The 21062-nt window shown below is 41.0% G+C and overlaps 1 long non-coding RNA gene across 2 annotated transcripts; it reads left to right on the top strand.

Moving 5' to 3' along the window:
* Positions 1-87: 87 nt before the first annotated feature.
* On the top strand, positions 88-20367 carry LOC132391209 (uncharacterized). Of its 2 annotated transcripts, none has more exons than XR_009511121.1 (3): positions 88-783; positions 14006-14140; positions 19908-20367. It is a non-coding gene; the product is annotated as an uncharacterized LOC132391209 (long non-coding RNA). The 2 variants fall into 2 exon arrangements; XR_009511120.1 differs by lacking the exon at positions 19908-20367 and adding an exon at positions 16980-17093.
* Positions 20368-21062: the final 695 nt, after the last annotated feature.

Below are 21062 nucleotides of genomic sequence, written 5' to 3'. Positions count from 1 at the left end.
ATTCTCTTCTTCACCCTTAAGAAGACACGGGAGCAATTTGAAAATATTTCCCTCAGCCTCCTGAAAACTGACTTTTGTACGAGCCAGAACAAACTGCATTAATATGGCTTACAAAAATATCTGCTGCAAAAAAAAAGGCGTGAATGCTTTGTTAGCGGACAATATTGCATGGTGTCAAGATACAGTCATTATCTAAAGAAGCCTGAGGATGGGTTTGAGCATGCTCGGTCTATTCCTGTTTGTAAATCTTTTGTAGGATGGGGTGGGTGATACTAGCAAGACCAATATTTATTGTCCGTCTATAACTTTGAGGCGTCAGTGAACAGTAGTCACCCTAAACCAAAGCAATCCTGTATTGTTTTTAAACAGCGAATTCTAGGATAGATTCACTTCAAAATGGTAACTGTACATACATGTTATATTTCCACAATGCTTACAAAGGATCTGCCATCTAAACTTGTTGGATTAGCCCTGCTGCAAGGAATAGATATGAAGAGCTGTAAAGGATCTTTGTAAATTTAAGATCATAGAAAGATATATATAGCGATATACTGCATCTACGTGTGTACATTGATATGTAGGCTAAATATACACCATGCATTAATCCACTTTTTATTCTTCCTGTAGCCTTGTTAACTGCCCCCAGATTCAACCACAAGCCTGCACATAGAGGCAAAATGCAGTGTCCAGTTAGCCTATCAACCTGCTTGCCTTCGGGATCTGGGAGAGAAACCCATGTGATCTCAAGCAGAATGTGTGCGCCCCACATAGAGATCACCTGAGGTAAGGATCGAAACCAAGTCTCTGGTAGGGTGCGTCAATTTCTTTTTTATCAGGATTGTGAGTAGGGCTTGCTCCTCTCCAGGGCTGGCATGTTCCTGTTAGGGTGAAGGACAACACTGGTATATAAAAAAAGAAATACATACACTAGTATGGGAACTAATGTACATATTAGAGAAGGTAATAGGGCAAAAGATCAGGCTGGCAAGGTGGAAAAAAATTCCTAAGGGATTCTGTAGGTTCTTCTAAGAGTAAAACAGTGGCTAGTATTGTAGAGTCATAGAATACGGCAGCACAGAAATAGCCCTTCAGCCCACCTAGTCCATCCCAACTATTAATCTGCCTAGCCCCATCAACTGGCACTCCAGACCATGACCCTCCATATCCCTCCCATTCATGTAACTATCCAATGTTGAAATTGAACTTGCAAACACCACTTCTGCTGGCAGCTCGTTTCACACTCTCACCATCCTCTGAGTGAAGTTCCTCATCCTCATGGTCCCCTTAAGCATTTCATCCATGACCTCTAGTTATAGTCTCACCCAAACTCAATGGATTCAAAGTACATTTAGTATTAGAGTATGTATGCAGTATACACCCTGCATTTGTCTTCCAGCAGACAGCCACAAAACCATGGAACCCATTCAAAGAAAACATCAAATACCCAATGCACGTAAAAAGAAAAATCATGCAAACGGCAAAAAACAAGTGAATAGCTCAAAGTTTATTAAACATAAAACTGTCCTTGATATAGTCTAGGAATGTTCAGTTTAATTCAGTTCAATTCAATTTAGTGCTGCTTCATTTGTTGACTGCAGGCTGCAAAGCCAGTCTGCCCCAATCAAAATCAGGCAAAATAGCATAAAAATAGAAGTAACCAGAAACCAGAACAGCAGAGAGGCAGTGGGAAACCAGTCAAATGCCGGCAGGAGGCGCTGAACAGCTGCACGTCTTCTGCTTTAGTCCTTGTTGAAATTAATCTTGCTTGACATTTTAAAAAGGCTGCTCACATTTACCCCTTCTATGCCCCTCATAATTTTGTATACCACTAACAAATCTCCCCTGATTCTCCTACACGCTAATGAAAGAAGTCCAAACCTAAAAGTCCATAAGGCCTAGGAGCAGAATTAGCCTATTCGCCTGTCAAGTCTGCTCTGCCATTTCGTCACGGCTGATCCATTTCCCTCCCAAACTTATTCTCTTGCCTTTTCCCTGTAATTTTTCATGCTTTCACGCCTGACTAATCAATAACTATCATTCGGCCTTTAGTATGCCTAATGACCTGGCCTCCATAGCCGCCTGTGGTGACCCTCTGGCTAAAAATTTCCTCCTCTTTGTTCTAAATGGACATCCCTCTATTCTGAGGTTGTGTCCTAGACTCTCCTACCATAGAAAATATCCTCTCCACATCCACCCTATTTAAGTCCTTCACCATTAGATATGTGTCAATGAGATACCCCTTTATTCTATTTAATCCCTTTGAGTAAAGGCCAGATCCATTAAATGCTCCTCGTGGTAAGCCTTTCATTCCAAGAATTATTTTTGTGAACCTCCTTTGAACTCCCTCCAATGTCAGCACATCCTTTCTTAGAAAAGGGCCCAAAACTGCTCACAAAAACTCCAAGTGAGGCCTCACCAGTACCTTACAAAACTTCAGCATTACATCTTTGTTTTTATATTCTAGTCCCCCTGAAACGAATGCAAGCATTGCATTTTCCTTCCTCACCACAGACTTAACCTACAATCTAACCTTTAGGAAATCCTGCACAAGGACTCCCAAGCCCCTTTGTTCCTCTAACTTTTGAATTTTCTCCCCTTTGAGAAAATAATCTATCTTTTAATTTCTTCCATCAAATTGCATGACCATACACTTCCCAACGCTGTTTTCCACCAGCCACTTCTTTGCCCATTTTATTAATCTGTCTAAGTCCTTCTTAGCCTCCCTGTTTCCTCAACCCTAACTGCCCCTCCACCTATCTTCATATTGTGCACAAACTTGGCCACAAAACCATCAATTCCATCATCTAAATCATTGACATCTAATGTGAAAAGAGTCTGTACAAACACCAATCAATGTGGAATGCCACTATTCAACAGCAGCCAACTGGAACAGGTTGCTTTTACTCCCATTCTTTGCCTCCTGCCAGTCACCCAATTTTCTATCCATGCTGGTATCTTTCCTATAATGCCATGGGTTCTTATCTTGCTAACCAGCCTCATGTGGCACCTTGGCAAAGGCCTTCTGAAAATCCAAGTATACAACATCCACCAATTCTCCTTTGTCTATCCTGCTTGATATTTCCTCGAACAGTTCAAGTAGATTTGTCAGGCAGATTTTCCTTGAAGGAAACCATGCTGACATTGGCCTATTTATTACGTGCCTCTCAGTACCACAAAACTTCATCCTTAACAATCAACTTCAACATCTTCCCAAGCACTGAGATCAAACTAACTGGCCTATTTTTTTTTCCTCTGCCTCTCTCCATTCTTGAAAAGTAGAGTGCAATTTTCCAATCCTCCAGAATCTTGTGATTCGTAAAAGATCATTACTAATGCCTCCGTAATCTCTTTGTCACCTATTTCAGAACCCTGGGGTGGACACCACCTGGTCCAGGTGACTTATCTACCTTCAGACCTTTTAGCTTCCAATTAATAGCAACTGAACTCACTTCTGCCCCCTGACACCCTCGAACCTCCAGCATACTGCTAGTATTTTCCAAAGTGAAGATAGATGTAAAGTACTTACTCAGCTGGTCTGCCATTTCCTTGTCCCCCATTGCTACCTTTTTTGCCTTCCTATCCTATTTGATATTTTTGCCTAGCTTACCTTCATATTTTGTTTTTTCCCTCCTTGTGTCATTGGTGCTAACATGTAGCAAAACTTCTGGCTGCTCACCCTCCCTCCAGTAGTGATACAGTCCATGACCTTGCTGGTGCTTTGCCTCATTTCTATAGACTATGTGTCCATCTCCCAAGTAAATACAGATGTTAAAAAATTCCTTACAAGATCTTTTTCATCTCTTTCAGCGCAATACATTGATTACCACTGTGATCTTCCCAGAGGACCAATTTTATCCCCTGCTATCCTTTGGCTCTTAATATATCTGTAGAAGTCCTTAGAATTCACCTTCACCTTGTTCGCTAGAGCAATTGCAAGCCTTCTTTTAGCCCTTCTGATTCCCTTCCTAAGTGTTATCTTGCATTTCTTATACTGCTCAAGTACCACATTTGTTCCTTCCTGCCTATAACCTACTAGGCACATCCTTTTCCTTCTTTACCAGTACCTCGACATCTCACAAAAGCCAAGTCTCCATAAATGTGTTATCCTTGTCATTTATTCTGACAGGAACATGCAAACTCTGTACTCTCAAAATTTCACCTTTGAAGGTCTCTCACCTACCAAACGCACCTTTGTCAGTAAACAACCTTTTCCAATCCCCACTTGCCATCAAATTTAGCCTTTCTCTAATTTAGAAACTCATCCTGAAGACTAGTCATACCTTTCTCCAAAATTATATTGAAACTAATGCCATTTTGATCACTAGATGGAAGGTGTTCCCCTACACAAACTGCCTTGTCTCATTCCCTAATAGGAAATCACTCTCTCTAGTTGGGACTTCCATGTATTAGTTAAGGAAGCTTTCTTGAACCTACTTGACAAACTCTATCTCTTCTAGCCCTTTTGCAGTATGGAAGTCCCAGTCATTAAGTGGAAAGTTAAAATCACCTACTGTTATTACCCAATGTTTCTTGCGGCAGTCTGCAATCTCTACTTATTTGTTCCTCTAAATTCCACTGACTGTTGGGTCATCTAAAATATAATCCCATTAATTTGGTTATCCCTTTTTCATCATTTCCACCCATGTAGTCTCAGTAGACGAGCTCTCCAGCCTGCCCTGTCTGAACACTGCCGTGACATTTTCTCTGTCTCCTAATGTCACTCCTCTCACTCCATCACATTTAAAACAATGGATCCCTGGAGCACAGAGCTGCCGGTTCTCCCGCTCCTGCAACCAGTAAAGATCAACATGGCCATCTGTGTAAGGAACCAAAGGAAATTGATGAGATTTTTAATGAATGTTTCTCTTTTAAGTTTTTACTTGGAGAAAATGATGGGAATGGGGGAAAAGAATGGTTTTGTGTTGGACCACATATGAATTAGCAGGAGGAGTTGGAAGCTTTAAAGTGCATTAAGGTGGCCAAGTTTTCAGGGCCTGACCTAATGCATTCTCGGACCTCGTGTGAAGCTAGAGAAAATAATTGCAGAGGGCCTTGCAGAGATTTTAGCTTCACTTCTGGCTACAAGTGAGAATCCAGAGGACTGGAGAGTGGCTAATATAGTACCATTGTTTAAAATAGGTAGCAAAACAAGGAAAGAAACTACAGGCTAATGAGTTTGAAGTTGGTGATGGGTAAATTGCTGGAGGAGATGCTGACAGACAGTTACTATAGCTTTGTGCCTGGGAAGTTGTAGTTAACAAGTCCTGGAGATGACCAAGAGGCTAGATGAGGGTAAAACAGTGGGTGTTGGCTTTGTGGATTTCAGAAAGGCCTTTGACAAGATCCCTCATCGCAGACTAGCCTGGGAGATTAGATGGCATGGGATCCAGGGAAGATAGTGGTTTGGCTCAGTGGTAGGAAGCAGCGGATGATGATTGAGGGTGGTTTCTCAGGCAGGAGTTCTGTGTCTAGTTGTGTGATCCAGGGGTCAGTGCTGGGATCCTTGTTTACAATACAGTATATACAAATGATTTGGATGTGAATATACAAGGACTTGGTTAACAAGTTTGTAAATCATACTAAATCAGGTTATGTTGTAAATAGTGCAGAAGGTTATAAATAAATAACAGGGGATCTTGATCAGCAGGTAATTATGGTATATTGCATTTTGGAGATCAAACCAGAGCAGGACTTGTACTGTGAATGATAGGACCCTGAGGAGTGTTGCACAAAGTCTTTTTTCCCAGGGAGGGTTGCTGAAAACAAGAGGGCATAGGTTTAATAAGAGGTGAGAAATTTAAAAGGGACGTGAGGAACAGCATCTTCACAGAAAGGTTGGTGCCTCTTTGGAAAGAGTTGCCAGAGCTAGTGATTAAAAGAGGCATAGTAACAACATTTAAAAGCCATCTAGATAAGTACAGTGATTTCTGGGTAACTGTGACACATTAGGACTAGTACATTTTGGTCTAATTAAGCAGCTGCCCTAATTAGCTGGAGTTTTATGGTGATAGTTAAAAAAGGTAGCAGGGAGAGGTAGCACCCCTGGTGAAGGGGCTTGTCATGTCCGTGCTGGGGCAGCTCCCTGATCTTTGGTCCCCACTGGGAGACCAGCTCTCACATGTAGCTCCAAGTAGCTGTTTGGATATGACAGTGGCCACACCCCTGCTTCGACAGGTGGGCTAAACCAGGAGAGGGTAGCTGGTGGGCTCCTTACTCTGGTGAAATAGGGAAATACCTGTCCTAGTATGTAAAGTCAGCTCTGGGGGAAACCGGACAGATGACATCAACAGTGGGGTCCAAGGGCCAAGAATGCTTCATGGAGAGTGAAGGGCATGATAAGGCACAGAAGAAGTCGTGGGTACCCACAGCATCCAAGGAAGACCCAACTACTCATACCACTGGACCTGGATTTCGGAGGTTGAGAGAGTGGAACTGTCCCAGTATTACAGCTTTTCCACTGTAAAAACTCTATCACACAGATTTCACTGTCATTGGTGGATATAACCAATACACTGCTGTGTTCTCTAGACTGACTGCAAATGAAGATAATTAGCACAAACACCTAGTGCAGATAATGGACTGACTTCATACAATGCTTTTAACGATTGCATCATAAAATTTTCATTTTCATTGTAACATTCAAGATGATTGTCACTACCTTCAAGTTCTTCATGGTTCCTAACTTGTTGAAGTAATAAAATTGTTTCATTTTCACTCCTGGCTGTTTCTGGCATCTCTAAGCCTGAATGCTTGAAACCACAGTGAGCAAAACGTTTCTAAATTGTACTGCTTATTTCTCGGCAACTATCAGTGACAGAAATAACTTCTTTTTGAACACAAGCACTAACACTATTTAAAAACTGTTCACTCTAAACACAGGTGTTGTGTCTAACGGTCACACAAATTCACATGACTGACGATAGTCAAAAACTGTTCAGCAACAGTCTCTCTTCCAATTAAGTAGTGCAGTGTCCCAAATAAACAGAGATCCCTGGCTATTTTCTCGATTAGATTTTGTTCTTTAAGGTTGTCCCAAATAAGTGGCTACCCTGATGGACCGGTTCAGCGGAATCCACTGTACTTGGAAAGGAGAGACATAGAGGGCTATGGGCCAAATGTGGGCAAATGGGACAAGCTTGCTGAGCAACACAAAGGGCAAACTTTCATGCTGTATGACTCTGACATTGATGACATAACCTCACCACAGCTCTACTGCCATGGAGGGCCTAGTCCTTTAACATTGAGTGAATCAGTAGCTTGGGCTCAGATGTCTTGCACAAGTTGCTAAGGAAAGTCAGGATAGAGAATGTGGAAGTGTTTGCTATAATTTTTTAATCATAGATACATGGGAGTTTTCAGAGACTTGAAGATTTTCAGGGAAGAATGTAAGGGCATTCTGAGTAACTGCGGGCCAGTTACTTTAACATATGTGGTGGATATGATATTCATGTCAATAATCAATAAACGAAAAATTTGGCAACATTCGCAAAAATTTTAGTTGAGATGACTCATCACTAATTTTTAAAAGTAGAACATGTTTGACAATCATATTTTTTTGATTATATTACAAAGATTGTTAATGAGAGACTGAAGTAGATGTTTGTAGATTTTCAAAGAGTATTTGAAGTATCACACCAAAGGCTGATTAGAAAAATAGGAATTAGCAATATGAAGTTTAGAGTAATCTTGGATGAAGATTCGAATGAAGAATGGAAAACAGGGAAATGATTATTTTTTGGACTGAAAGATGTTGGTCAGTGGTGTTTTTCCTGTTGTGATGAGAGACCTTGACAAGGATGCTTAGCACCCGAATGCTGGGGTATCTGAGGCAAGGATCAAGGCACGGTATATAGCTGGAATGAGAACTGAGCACAAACAAAATGCTAGACGATATCGCTAGTTGATTTTACAATTGTGCACTGAGGCTCTGTTCAGGTGCTCTTTAAATAGTGAACTCTTGACGCCAAAACATAATTTCCAATTAACAGGATGGTCTTAAAGAGGCTGCACCAGCTATCCATACTCTAGAAAGTTAGAGCATCTAAATCCCAGAAAGTTGGCACAATTGGGTGCTTCTGATAACATGACTCCCTCCCCTACAGTCGACTCTTGAAGACCCTGGCTGCTCAGAGAGATAGTGATGGTATTCATGGATGAGAACCAGATCCAAGATGTCTTTTTCAGGCATCCAGCACCTTTCCTTGGGCCCAAATCCTTCGCAAACAACAAGGTTTTAAAAGTACATTTAATGTCAGAGAAGTGTATACAATATACATCCTGAAATGCTTCCTCTTCGCAGCCATCATGAAAACACAAGAGTGGCCCCAAAGAATAAATGACAGTTTAATGTTAGAACCCCAAAGTCCCCTCCAGCTTGCTTCCCTCCCGCATGTAAGCGGCAGAACAGCAATGATCCCCTCTCCCCCTCCAGCAAAAAAAACATTGGCACGCACCACCAAGCACTCAAGCGTGAGCAAAGTAACAGCAAAGACACAGACTCCGAAGACTACTTGTTCACCCGGTATTCGACATACCACAGGCTCTCTCTCTTTCTCCCTAATAAGGGAGAAAGAGGTGTCTCCATTTCGCAGGGAGAGGGGAGACATAACAATCAACTCATTGATTTACAAAGTTAAAAGTCCATTGCATCGCTTTTTATGAGCTCTGTGCCTAAAGATCTCGGGCACTGAATGCTGTAAGGTGTTGCTGGCAACCTCAAATGGTCGCACCACTTGTCAAGTCTTTCTGAGGCTAGGCGTTGTAAGGTTTGACCCAGAGGAAAGGCCCTCAGTTGTCCCAATCAGTTTACAGAATGCCCTCCAGAAACATGATGCGAAGTGTGGACTACAATCTGTGACAACGTCAACTGGGAATATGTGGATCCTGAAGACCTGGTCAAGGACAATTCTGGCTGTCTCCACCGCAGGTGGTAACTTGTTCAAGGTAATGAATTTGCAGGCCTTTGAAAACCAGTTGATAGCTACCATGATGATAATTTTCCCCTTGGATGGTGGAAGACCCATGACAAAGTCCGTGGAGACATGCGCCCATGGTCTTTCTGGAACAGGTTGGGTATGGAGCTCCTTGTTCCATACGGTGCCTGCCTGCACTTTTTGCTGAACCTCTTATGCCTTTCTGGGCCTCCAATACCTTCTCTTGATGAATGGTCTTGGCAATCCCTGGGTGAGCAGTCATTCTTGATGAATGTCCCCATTGGAGTACCTGAGACTGGATGAAACTTGGGATGAACAGTCGACCCGGAGGACTGTTCTTAGGGATCTCCCCTTGTTCTTGTGCCTTGCGAACAAGAACATTGATTCCCCACTTTGGCTTGGGGCAAGTTGGTGATAGGCTGGTCCTGTTGTTCAGGTTTGTCAAACTGACAGGACAAGACATCTGGTTTCTGTTTTTTTTTAACCTCAGTCATAGTTCAGGATGAAATTAAAGCAGTTAAAGAAATTAGACCATGTGGTCTGCCTGGAATTTAGTCTCCTGACCAGGCTCTTGTGCTCTGCCCAAACACTAAAAAGGTCCTTGGCCCCCTCAAGCTAGTGGCACCATTCTTCCATAGTCAACTCAACTGCCAGTAGCTCCCAATTCCTGATGTCATAGATTCTGTTTGTTGGGGATAGCTGCCTAGAGAAGAATGCAAACGGGTACACTTTACCACTCAAAGATTACTGACTACTGAAACAATGTTGCACCCACTTTGATGTCCGAGGCATCCACCTCCACGATGAAGGGAATGTTGGGTTAGGTGAAACCAAGATGGGAGCTGATATAAAATGGTGTTTGAGCTCTATAAAACAACCTTCACTTCAGACAAAAAGCAGACATGGATTTCTTAGAGCCGTCAGCAGAGCTGCCATGAAGCTGAAGTTCCTGACGAGCTTCTGGTAAAAGTCTATGAATCGTTAGACTTGACACTGGATGGTTGTGGCCAACTTCGAACTGCCTGAGACTTCGTAGAGTCCATCATTGCCATTGAAGATGATGAAACCCAAATATGAAATGGTCGTTATGTGAAATTCAGACTTCTTCAGCTTAACGTAAAGACTCCTTAAAATGTCCCTGACATGAGGAACATGCTCCTCCATGGACTTCAAGAAAATTAGGATATCATTCAAGTAGACGAAGGCGAACTTATGGAAAGCACATTGTTTGTAAAGGCTGGGGTGTTCGCAAGGCCGAAGGGCATAACCAGGTATGCTTAGTACCCCCTTAGTGTATTGAAGGCAGTCTTCCACTCATTGCCTTCCTTTATACAAACCAGATTGTACGCACTCAGTAGCTATAGCTTAGTGAATATTCTTGTCCCTTGGAGAATCTCAAAGGCAGTATTCATGAGTGGAAGATGGTGGCAGTCCTTGACTGTTATGCAGCTTAATCCTCTATAATCAATACATGGTTGCAGGCTCCCATTCTTCTTTTGTACGAAGAAGAAGCCTGCGCAGGCTGCTGAGGTGGAGGGCTGAATTAATCCCATAACAAGAGCTTCCTTATATACTCTGGACCAGAGAGCGCATCTCATCGACCACTCAGAGAACAGGCAATACAGACAAAGGTTATAGTTTTAATGTCAGCAGAAACAGAAGCACCTGCTGCTGCTGTTGTATAGGTAGATTTTTGAAGAAAGACTGAAGTATTATAGTTTGAATTCATATGAGGCAAAAAAGGGAGATTTTGCTGAACTTTAAAGCATTGATTAGGAGCAGAAGCATTACATAAGCATAAGCTAAAGCACTGATCCAGTTCTAGTCACCACATGTCAGGAAAGATGTTATACTTCTTGAGAAACTGACAAAGAGATTTACCAGAATGGTTGTAGGGATGAAAGAATTTAGCTGCAAGATTAGGTCAGAGAGGCTAGGATTAGTCACCTGAGAGCGAAACAGTTTGAGGGTAGATTTGAAGGAGATAATCAAGCTTCTGACAGGTTTATGTGCAGGCAGAGAACGCTATACCTCGCAATATAAAAACTAAGGGACACATATTTTAGTTTTCCAGCAAAAAGTATTAGTATGGGAAAAATATTTGTTTTACTCAGGGAATATTGTTGATCTGCAACTATGAGGGTGGAAGCAGAGATAATTATCAATTTCAAAAGGTGCTTGAGGGGAGTGAACCTACAAGTCTGGAGGAAAGTGCGAAGGAATTGGGCTTATGACATTACTCTCTGTAAAACCACTATGGACTCGAGGGGCTGAATGGTACCTTCTGCATCATAATCACTCTGAGTCTAAGCAGTAAATTTGAAAAATGACTACATGAGTCATTTGTGTGTGCTGGCAATTTGTCCCTGGCAGCAAAATATGGCTTAAATAATATATGTATATATATATCAATTTTGACCCTGTGATAAGAGGACCAGGTTAGGATGGTGCATGACTTGGAGGGGATCCTGCAGAAGATGGTTTTCCCATGCATCTGTTGCCCATTTCCTTCTTGATGGAAGAGGCTTTAAGTTTGTAGTTTTTGTTAATAGCAATCAGTGCATCATTTGTGTGGATGTTGTCAATAGCAGCTGCAGTGGAACAAGATGAAGGGGAAGTTTATAGTGGTGAATGGAGTGCCAGTCAAATGGGCACATAGTTTTGCTCTGGACAATGTTGAACTTCTTGAATGTCACTGAAGCCACATTTATCTAAGACAAGTGGAGAATATTCCATCACATTTCTGACTTGTGCCTTGAAAATAGAGGAAAGACTGTGTAGAGACAGAAGGTGAAGATATCCAACTTGTAACCTGGTGTTTTCCCTTTACCTCTCACAGCCTCTTTCCTTTTCCTAGTTTATTTTCTTTCTCAAGTTCCTACCCTAAACCTTTGACACCTCTTGATCTTGCTACTCTGTTTCCATATTGTGTGTCTTTTAAGTAAGACTTTAACCTTACTCTGTAACTGTTTTTCAAAGATCCTTGAATTGTATGATGGTGATGCTTCTGCTTAAAGGTTTAATTGAACCTCTTTGAAGGATGTTGATTGCTTCCTCCTGCACACCAACCCAGTCCTTCATCTACACCTTTGCCAAACTTCATGCCTAGCAAACCCTTGTGAAGTAATCCTTCTCCTCACTTTCTCATCCAGCTCACCCTTCCTAATGACTCTTACATTTCCCAAGCTTTAAGTTAAGTATCAGAAAGTTAAAAGGCAGAGGAAAATATCAGTAAAGGAATACTAAGTCATAGTTGTTAGTTGGGGTTTCGCATTTATTTGAGTGTGTCTTTACGTGGGGATAGTGTTCCAGATACATAAAATTGTAAGGGTATTTGTTTCTCTGCATTGTATATGGTGACATATATGTATTTTGATAATACATTTATTTTAAACCATGAATTTCAATTTTAAAGTTTAATTGTCTTTCAACAATACATAAACCCTCATGAATACAGAACAATGAAACAGTGATACTCTGTACAAATCACAATACCAACAGTCACACACAGCACATATAGAACATATAAGATAGCAAACACGTATAAGATATCAATAAAAAACAGTCACATAAAAAATACAGTCTATGACCCTGAGTTCATGAATGTTGCTGCTTTGAAACACCATACAGCTTCTTCTGCTGAGCAAGATCTGCCCAACTCCAGCTTGCATGCTGCACCTCCAGTAAAGTGCACCGACTCCAAAGCTTTTCTCCTGGGTGGCTGTGAGCAGATGACACTGCAGCTTGAGGCCTATTCCTCACTGTGACTGAGGCCACGCAGCTGCCCTGCCGTCCGCCAGTTAATCAGTAAGTTGGACTGCCAGCAGTCTACATTAACAATATCCAACAGGGTCTTGCGATCACAAGAAAAGCAACTAAGATGATTACTCATTGTTAGACTGCACACCAACTCCTCTGACGCCTCTCAGGCACAGGCAACAGCACGATCCACACCAACTCCAGCTCTTTCAATTGCTTCAATGAGCAATTCACTGATGGGATAGACCTGCAGTACTTTAAGTTCTTAATATCTGGCAGGGCCATGTGATTGTGAAAAATATGTTTAAAAAAGAAGCCACTGTGATCAAATGTGTCGCATCTTACAGGAAGTGTCAAACTTCTTATTCAAATTACTTTGTCTTCCATTCATGCATCAGCAGTTTATGCTGGCAGATGTTTATGTGCAGCATAATTTGAATGAGATATACAAAACTGATGCCTGATTAAGCTTCCAGTCTGACTCAGTCCATTGCACTGAAATGTGCAGAATATTTGTACAAACTGGGATTTCAGTCCTCAAAAGCCAAACATGAAAAAGCATGCTAACTTATATGAATATAATTAATACATGCAATAAAACCAATAATTGTACAGTAGCTTTCGTGCTGAAGCTATCAATTTATTACTGTCTTATCTGACATGTTTCAACTTTAATTGTGGACTGCAGTAAGTTTGTTGAACTTCATGTGCCACTAGGGGGAGTCCTAAGGCAAATATTGCACAAGACACAGCAAAAGAGTGGCCACTCAGCCTGATGCCGAGCGGGTCAGTGAATTTGATAGATCTGTCTCAAATGTCTTTAACTGCAGTGTGCGATAGATGTACATTGAAACATTTTTTAAAATATAAAATTTTTTAAAAAGGTTTGTAAACAGCTGACATGTCAGTAAGGTTCTCACTTGAAGCTCTGAAGTCAGATCTGAAAATTCTAGGCCTTTGATCAAAATATCAGGATAAGCCTGCACAAAATTTCTGCTACCTCAAAAGGTAGATTTAAGTGAAGTTCCTCACTTTTAGGTTTAAATGGTGGGCATCCTTGATATTCCAGATCCACAATATGGAGAAAGGATGTATATTGTTAAATACTCGGGATGAGCCACAACAGGCAGCAAGTATAAATATATTGACAGATAACATATTGACATTTTTGGTCTGGAAAAAGAATATTAAAAATGGGCCATGAAACCTGAAGTGTTAGAGATACCAGAGAATGTAAACATTTAACAGAATATCAGCAATATTAAAAAACTGAGTGAATCACGTGGTATTATTTACAATATTTTGCATTTTAGGAAGAATATTAAGCAACACAATGAAGATCACTGGGATCACTACTGAGAGATAGTCCCATCATAGCCGACCCTGTCTGCATTTATCATCTCATGGTTTCTCCCAATCATATCTCTCTTCAGACCACCCCATTCTCTGTAAGTTTATTTTTCTAAATTCTGATTTTCATGAAAGGCCTTCACCTTCAAATATTAACTAGTTGTTGCTTCATAGTTGCTGTCTGATCTATTGAATGTTCCCAGCATTTTCTAATTTATTTACTTCATGCTATTGCTAAAGTGCTCCAAGTTCAGAAAAGTTTTACACAGAATGGACCATTTCCAAAAAGGGAATGATTGAGCTCAACAGAGACCTTAGACCAATTGGATAGTATTTTGTATTTAATTTTTCAGAAGTAACAGAAGGTAGAGATGCTTGCACACAGCAAAATAGCACTAGGTTTTACCGTTGTCTCAAACAAAGGTAACAAAGATGAAGGGATTGTCTTTTCAAAAACGATTAAGTCAGGGCCTATACTCATGGGAATTTAAAAGGATGAGAGGTGATTTTATAAACACATAGAAAACTTATGCAGGCTTAACAGAGCAGATGTTGAAAGAAATTTAAGTAAGAACTGGAATTAGATTGTAAATAAGGTGGGGGAGCAGAAACCTGATTGGACGAGGAGTAACCGATCAGGAGGGACAGACTGCTGGGGTATAAATACCACTGGACCAGCCATGCCAAGGCATCATTCCTGAGAGTTTGTCAATGAAATGCTGGTTGTAATCGATAACCTGTACCTGGCTGGAAAGCCAAGATGAGTTTATTAGACCTAACATTTGTCCTCATAGGAGAATCTAGACCAGAAGAGCAGAGTTTTAGAATGACAGATCACACACTAATTTAATTTTATTTCATTTTTTCAGCACGATTACAGGCCCTTCCAACCCAATGAGCCCACACTGCCCAATTACACCCTTGTGCCAATTCACCTACTAACCTGTACAACTTTGGAATGTAGAGGAAACTGGAGCACCTTGATGAACCCACTTGGTTACAGGGAGAACATACAATCTCCTTACAGATAACAGTGGGAATTGAACCTAGGTTACTATCACTGGTGCTGTAATAGCATTATGCTAACCACTTTGTTACCACAGCAGCCCTTCAATCCTATACTAGGAGTCAAACCCAAGGCAAGGCTAGGTGAATATTGGGTATCCTAACTGCAAGGCCATACAGGAGATTCACTAGACCTTCATATAAATGAAGAGTAATTTCTTCTTTCAGATAGTTGAAAACCTCCAGAATTCTGTATTACAGAGAGCCATGAAGGCTGAAGCTATTCAAACTATTAAAGGAGTTAAAGAGGAGAGGAAAAGCCTGGAAATTGAAGCTGAGGGCAAGATCAGATCAGCCCTGCTCTTATAGAATGACTGAGCAAACATGAGAGGCCAAATCACCTACTCTTGTCCTAACTTCTTGAAGATTAATGAAGCAGAGAGACATTTTAATGGTTTCCAGGCTATGTGTTAGATTAATCTCTAATCAATGCAGCTCAGATCCGGAGCTCAGTGGAATGTTAACCACCTTGATCCTATTTCCTCCAAAGACAACAAAATGTACCAAACTTCTTCTAATCTTCAGCTATGGAAGAAGTGCCCAAAATAACTTGTTGTTGGGAGTTGGTCTCCATCAGAGGAACGCTGTGATCCTCCTGTATAGCGTGAGCAGCCATCTCATTCTTGTAGTATTTGTTCCAAGTTACATATAGGAGAAGCATCTGCTCTATTAATCTTCAAAAAATCATTGTTATGAAGGGTAAGTTGCCTTCTGTTTGCAAATTTAAACATGTGCAGATGCAGGGAATCTACAATAAAAACATGATCAGCACGTCAGGCAAAATGTGGAAAGAGAAACAGAATTAATGTTTCAGGTTGATAATCTGTACAAAACAGATAGATGATAAGACAATACAATCTCCATTAAAATATAAGCAGATGGTATATGGACTTTGGGCCTGAAAAAATGCCTGTGTAGTTAGAGAGTATTAAGACCTGTTTCCCAGAGCTAAGTGGGTCTGGATGGGAGGAAAGGTATATTATTCTTCTCTGGGCTAACTCTGCTATAGCAGCTCCTGCGGCAAATGTTAACTTCACCGCTAGAATTGACAAGGAGCCAGAGTTATTGTATGGAAGGAAAGTTCTTACATAGCACCCACAGGTGAAATAAAACAACAGCAAAGCAGAATTATATTGAAGTTGGAAATCTAAATCTCGACAGGAGAATGTCTCTCTAGAAAATGGTCCATATTATGATTTTCCTTAAAACAAAGCCAAGTCAATTGTGCGTGCATTAAGAAACACAAGTTGTAAAATAATTATTTGCCTTTTTAAAAATAAATTCTGTAGGAACAACTATTATTTTGTAATTCAAACTTTTGTGATAATAACTATAAGAAATCTGTAAGTACAAATTTCTGTTACATGAATGGTTGTAGTGTGGGATTAGTAATAAACAAGCTAGAAGTCTAAAATTTTGCATGTAAATCACATTTAGTATAAGTTGGATATTCTAAAACCCACAGGAGGCTCACTAGAGCCCAAAGGAGACCAAATTTTAATTTTCATTTTGAAAAGTGGTGGGAACCTGACAGAATGGGCATTGATTTCTCCAACCTCTGGTAATTTCTTCCCCTCCCCCTTTTCTATTTCCCAATCAGGCTCCCCCCCTTACCCCTTTTCTTCTTACCTGCCTATTTACCCCTCTCTGGTTCCCCTCCTCCTCCCTTTTCTCCCATGGTCCATTCTCCTCTCCTATTAGATTCCTTCTTCTTTAGCCCTTTATCCTTTCCATCTATCACCTCTGCGGTTCTAAATTTATATCCTGACCCGGCCCACCTACCTTCACCCTCAACTGATTTCACTTATCACCTTCCCCTCTTCTCCCCCTCCCCCCATTCATATTCTGACTTCCTTCCTCCTTTCTTTCCAGATCAGATGAAGGGTTTTGGGCCGAAACTTCGACGCTTTGTTCCTCGCCACTGATGCTCTCCGGTACCTTGTTCCTGATGGAGGCAGTGAGAAGAGAGCATGGCCTGGATGGTGGGGGCTGGGGGGTGGGGGGGGGTGTGGACCATTGCTCTTGCATTTTGTGTATGTTATTCGGGATTCCCTGCATCTGCAGAGTAGTTTGTGATCATGTAAGTTCATGGGATTGTTTTCAGATCTATTATTGAAATGCTAAATATTTGAGTGGACCTCAAGATTGTTTAGAACCACCAAGGAAATCAGAATATTTACGCACCAAGTTTCTATTGGAGACTAAATATGATTTTAAACCAATTAGATGAATGTGTCCAAGAGAAAGAGCCAGATTTAGGGAAATATCAAAGAACTACCTGACATTCTGGTGCAAAGACTATTTACGTTAATCAAAAAATCATGCTTTCTGGATGCTTCTTGTAGAATGGAAAGTATTTCCATCTAGTCCATCACAGGAAAGGCTCTCCCCACTACTGAGGAGTGCTACCACAAGAAAATAGCATCCATCATCATAGACCCACCCCCTGCCCCCCCACCATCCAGGCCATGCTGTCTTCTCGCTGCCTCCATCAGAAACATGTCCCATACAATCAGGTTCAGGAACAGTTATTACCCTTTGACCATCAAGCTCCTGAACCAATGTGGATTACTTCACTCACCTCAACGCTAAACTGTTTCTGCAATCAATGGACTTACTTTTCAGGACTCTACATCTCAGCATTATTTATTTATTTATTTATTGCACTGTTTGTCTTCTTCTGCACTTTGGCGGTTTGTAGCTTTTCATTGATTCTATTGTATTTCTTTGTTCTACTGTGAATATCTATAAGAAAGTAAATCTCAGGGTAGTATATGATGACATATGTATTTTGATAATAAATTCACTTCAAATTTTTCAACTTTGAAAACTTCCATTATTAATCTATTAACAACAACACACACAAAACCCAAAACGTCGACAGTGCTTCTCCTTATAGATGCTGCCTGGCCTGCCGTGTTCCACCAGCATTTTGTGTGTGTTGTTTGAGTTTTCAGCATCTGCAGATTTCCTCGTGTTTGTTGATTATTAATCTATTTCTGGATGAAGTTTGAAGGCAGAACCTGACTGCACTGGCTGAAAAATTATCAGGCATTGCTTCAATGTTTCTCATGTCATAGGAGAAAACTGTACATTCGGCTTTTAAGCTCCCTGTGGAGACCCAGGCATGTAACATTAGTTGGGGATCTGCGAAGGGAGATTTTTTTGAGAATTTTTAACTTATTGTGTGGGTGAATGTAGAATGGCTCACAGAGCAGTGACTGAAGTGTTAATTTAAACGTAGCAAGATTTTAGACGGAATCATGAACTATGAGAGGTGTTAGCTTTCATGCTAACTAGAGATTTTTATCAAATGCTACCAGTAATTCCATGAAATACTGAAGTAGATGAACTGAAAGCCTATATTAAAGCGACATATATTGGGATAATGTTAAACAATTACCTTGAAAACCAATATATCAGCACATTTTACAGGCAATTTGTGAGGAGGTTTGCTTCCGCCATGCTCAAATTAGAAAATGAGGAAATTAATTTACCTGCAAGTTGAAAACAGCAAGAACCAGAGTAGTAATATAGTTGTGAAGAGGATACACATGTTAAGTGCTTTAGATAAGGAGAATGAGTGGGCAATTCTTGACAGATGCAGTTTAATAATTCTCTGCCTTTCTATCTATACTAATATGGACATTGTTTTGTCTTTGTCTAAATATCAATTGAATAAAAGCACATACACGGGAGATGGTTAACTGGTGTGTTCACATTGCAGAGAGAGAGAAACCGGATCATTGCACATAGATAAGTTATCAGTCCATCAGTAAATGCTAAGGGGAGTTATTGCTCTAAAAGTGATAGATCCATACATTACACTTCCTCCCCCTTTAGATTAATGTAACATAAAACTTGTATGCACCAAAACATTCAATTTCCTTTCATTAAACCACCGTCAAATTAACATGTTTTCACTATAACAGTCCATAACTAACTTCACTATCCTAAAATTTCAGACCTTTGCATGGCGCTCTGTTTCTTTCAGGATAGCGCCTTTGGACCTGTGGAGTGGCACCAGGTTTGGCAGGAGTCTTGATAGCGATAACTTTTTCTGTTGCAGGTGGCACATTGCTGTTAGTGACATGAAACCTTGCGCTGTAGAGAAATGTCTTCCTTGTCCATAGTTCTAATGGACCTTGAAGGTTCAAATAAACCTTTCAGCTAACCCATTCATTGCTGGCTGGTGAGGAGCTGACTTGAAATGTTTCATGCCATTTTTCTTCGTGAATATTCTGAATTCTTCTGACGTGCATTGTGGTCTGTTGTCACTCACAGTTTATTCAGGTACGCCATTTGTGGCGAAGATAGTCCTCAGAGTGAGAACAGTCTTTTGTGGTTGACTTCATTAGTATGACCTCTGGCCACTTCAAATAAGCATCCACACCAATCAGAAACATGGACTCTATAAATGACTCAGTGATCCAGTATGACCCAATATCCACTCTTTGCCTCTGTCACAGATATAACGGTACCCATGGGAGTGCGTTTTGAACTTTGTGGCATACCAAACAGCTTTTGATCAAGGCTTCAATCTGTCTATCTTTTCCTGGCCACCACACAGAGTTCCGGGTGAGACTCTTCATCTTTACTGTACCCAGGTGTCCTTCTCTAACACTGGTGTGCAGTTTGGGGGAACCACAACAGAGATCCACACATCAGCATCTGTTAGCATACAGGCAGTTAGTCTCATCTCATTGGAAACATAGGATTACCATGAGCTGGCCATTCTCACATGGAATGTCATGACTTTTGACAACGTCGGGTCATTCCTTGTTTCTTTTTGTGTTTCAGAATTTGTTACTGCAACTGGTCCACCAATGCTGTGTGGAACACCTCTGCTGGGTCACAGAATGAAGACTTCTTCATTTGTCGGAAGTGGAAGACATGATAAGCCGTTCACCTTGCTGTGTTGTTTAGTATCCTTAAACTCCATGTCGTAAGAGTGAGCTTCTGGGAAAAGTGCCCAATGTTGTAACCAGGTAGCAGTCATCACGGGGATTTCCTTCCTGTGATTGAAAATGGACACAAGGTCTGTCACTCGAGTAAACTTTTGACCGTAGAGGTAGGTATGGAACTTCTCTTTCCCCCATACTAGACCAAGGGCCTCTCGGTCAGTCTGTGCATAGTTGCATTCTGCGTTCGTCAGAGATCTCGAAGCAAATGCAATCAGACATTCAGATCCATCTTCCATAGTGTGTGACAGAATGGCTCCAATGCCATAAGAGGACGCATCGCATGCCAGTCTGATGGACAGTAATGGGTCATAATGGGTGAGCAGGTCATCTGATGTTATTAGTCTTTGTTTACTTCAATTCTCTTTCAAATCTTTCTCACCATTACCACTTTGCTCCTGCCTACAACAGTGCATTTAAGGCTTGCAGCACTGTAGCAATGTTTGGGAAAAACTAGTGGTAGTAGTTTACAAAGTATGACCTAAGCCGTGACACATTTTCCAGTTTGGGTGCCTGGAGCACTGCTTCCATTTTCTCTTGTGACTTACGTAAGCCATGCTTGTCAATGACATGTCTATTGTATGAAACTTCATTCTTGAAAAACTTACGTTTCTCTCTCTTTGCTAGTACACCATACACACTCAGCTTAGATAGCACTTTACCAAGGTTGTGGAGGTGCTCTTCATCACTCTTGCCAGTCATGATGATGTCATCGAGGTAACATTGTGTTCCTGGGATATGTTGGAGGATCTGGGCCATTGCTTTTTGTATATTGCTAGGGCTGATGCAACACCAAAGATGAGATGATAATACTGGAACAATCACTTGTGAATATTGGTTGTGAGGAACTTACTGCTTGACTCCTGAATCTCCATTTGCCTATAGGCTTGTGGCTAGTCAATCTTTGAAAACCTCTCCCCACCTGTCAATTATGCTAATATGTCTTCTACTCATGGCAGGGGATACTGCACAGTACGCAGCGCAGGGTTAATAC

The sequence above is a fragment of the Hypanus sabinus genome, chromosome 3, assembly GCF_030144855.1.
Source record: "Hypanus sabinus isolate sHypSab1 chromosome 3, sHypSab1.hap1, whole genome shotgun sequence".
Lineage (NCBI taxonomy): Eukaryota > Metazoa > Chordata > Chondrichthyes > Myliobatiformes > Dasyatidae > Hypanus > Hypanus sabinus.
Note: the sequence above shows the minus strand (reverse complement) of the source record. Positions and strands in the feature narration are given on the sequence as shown.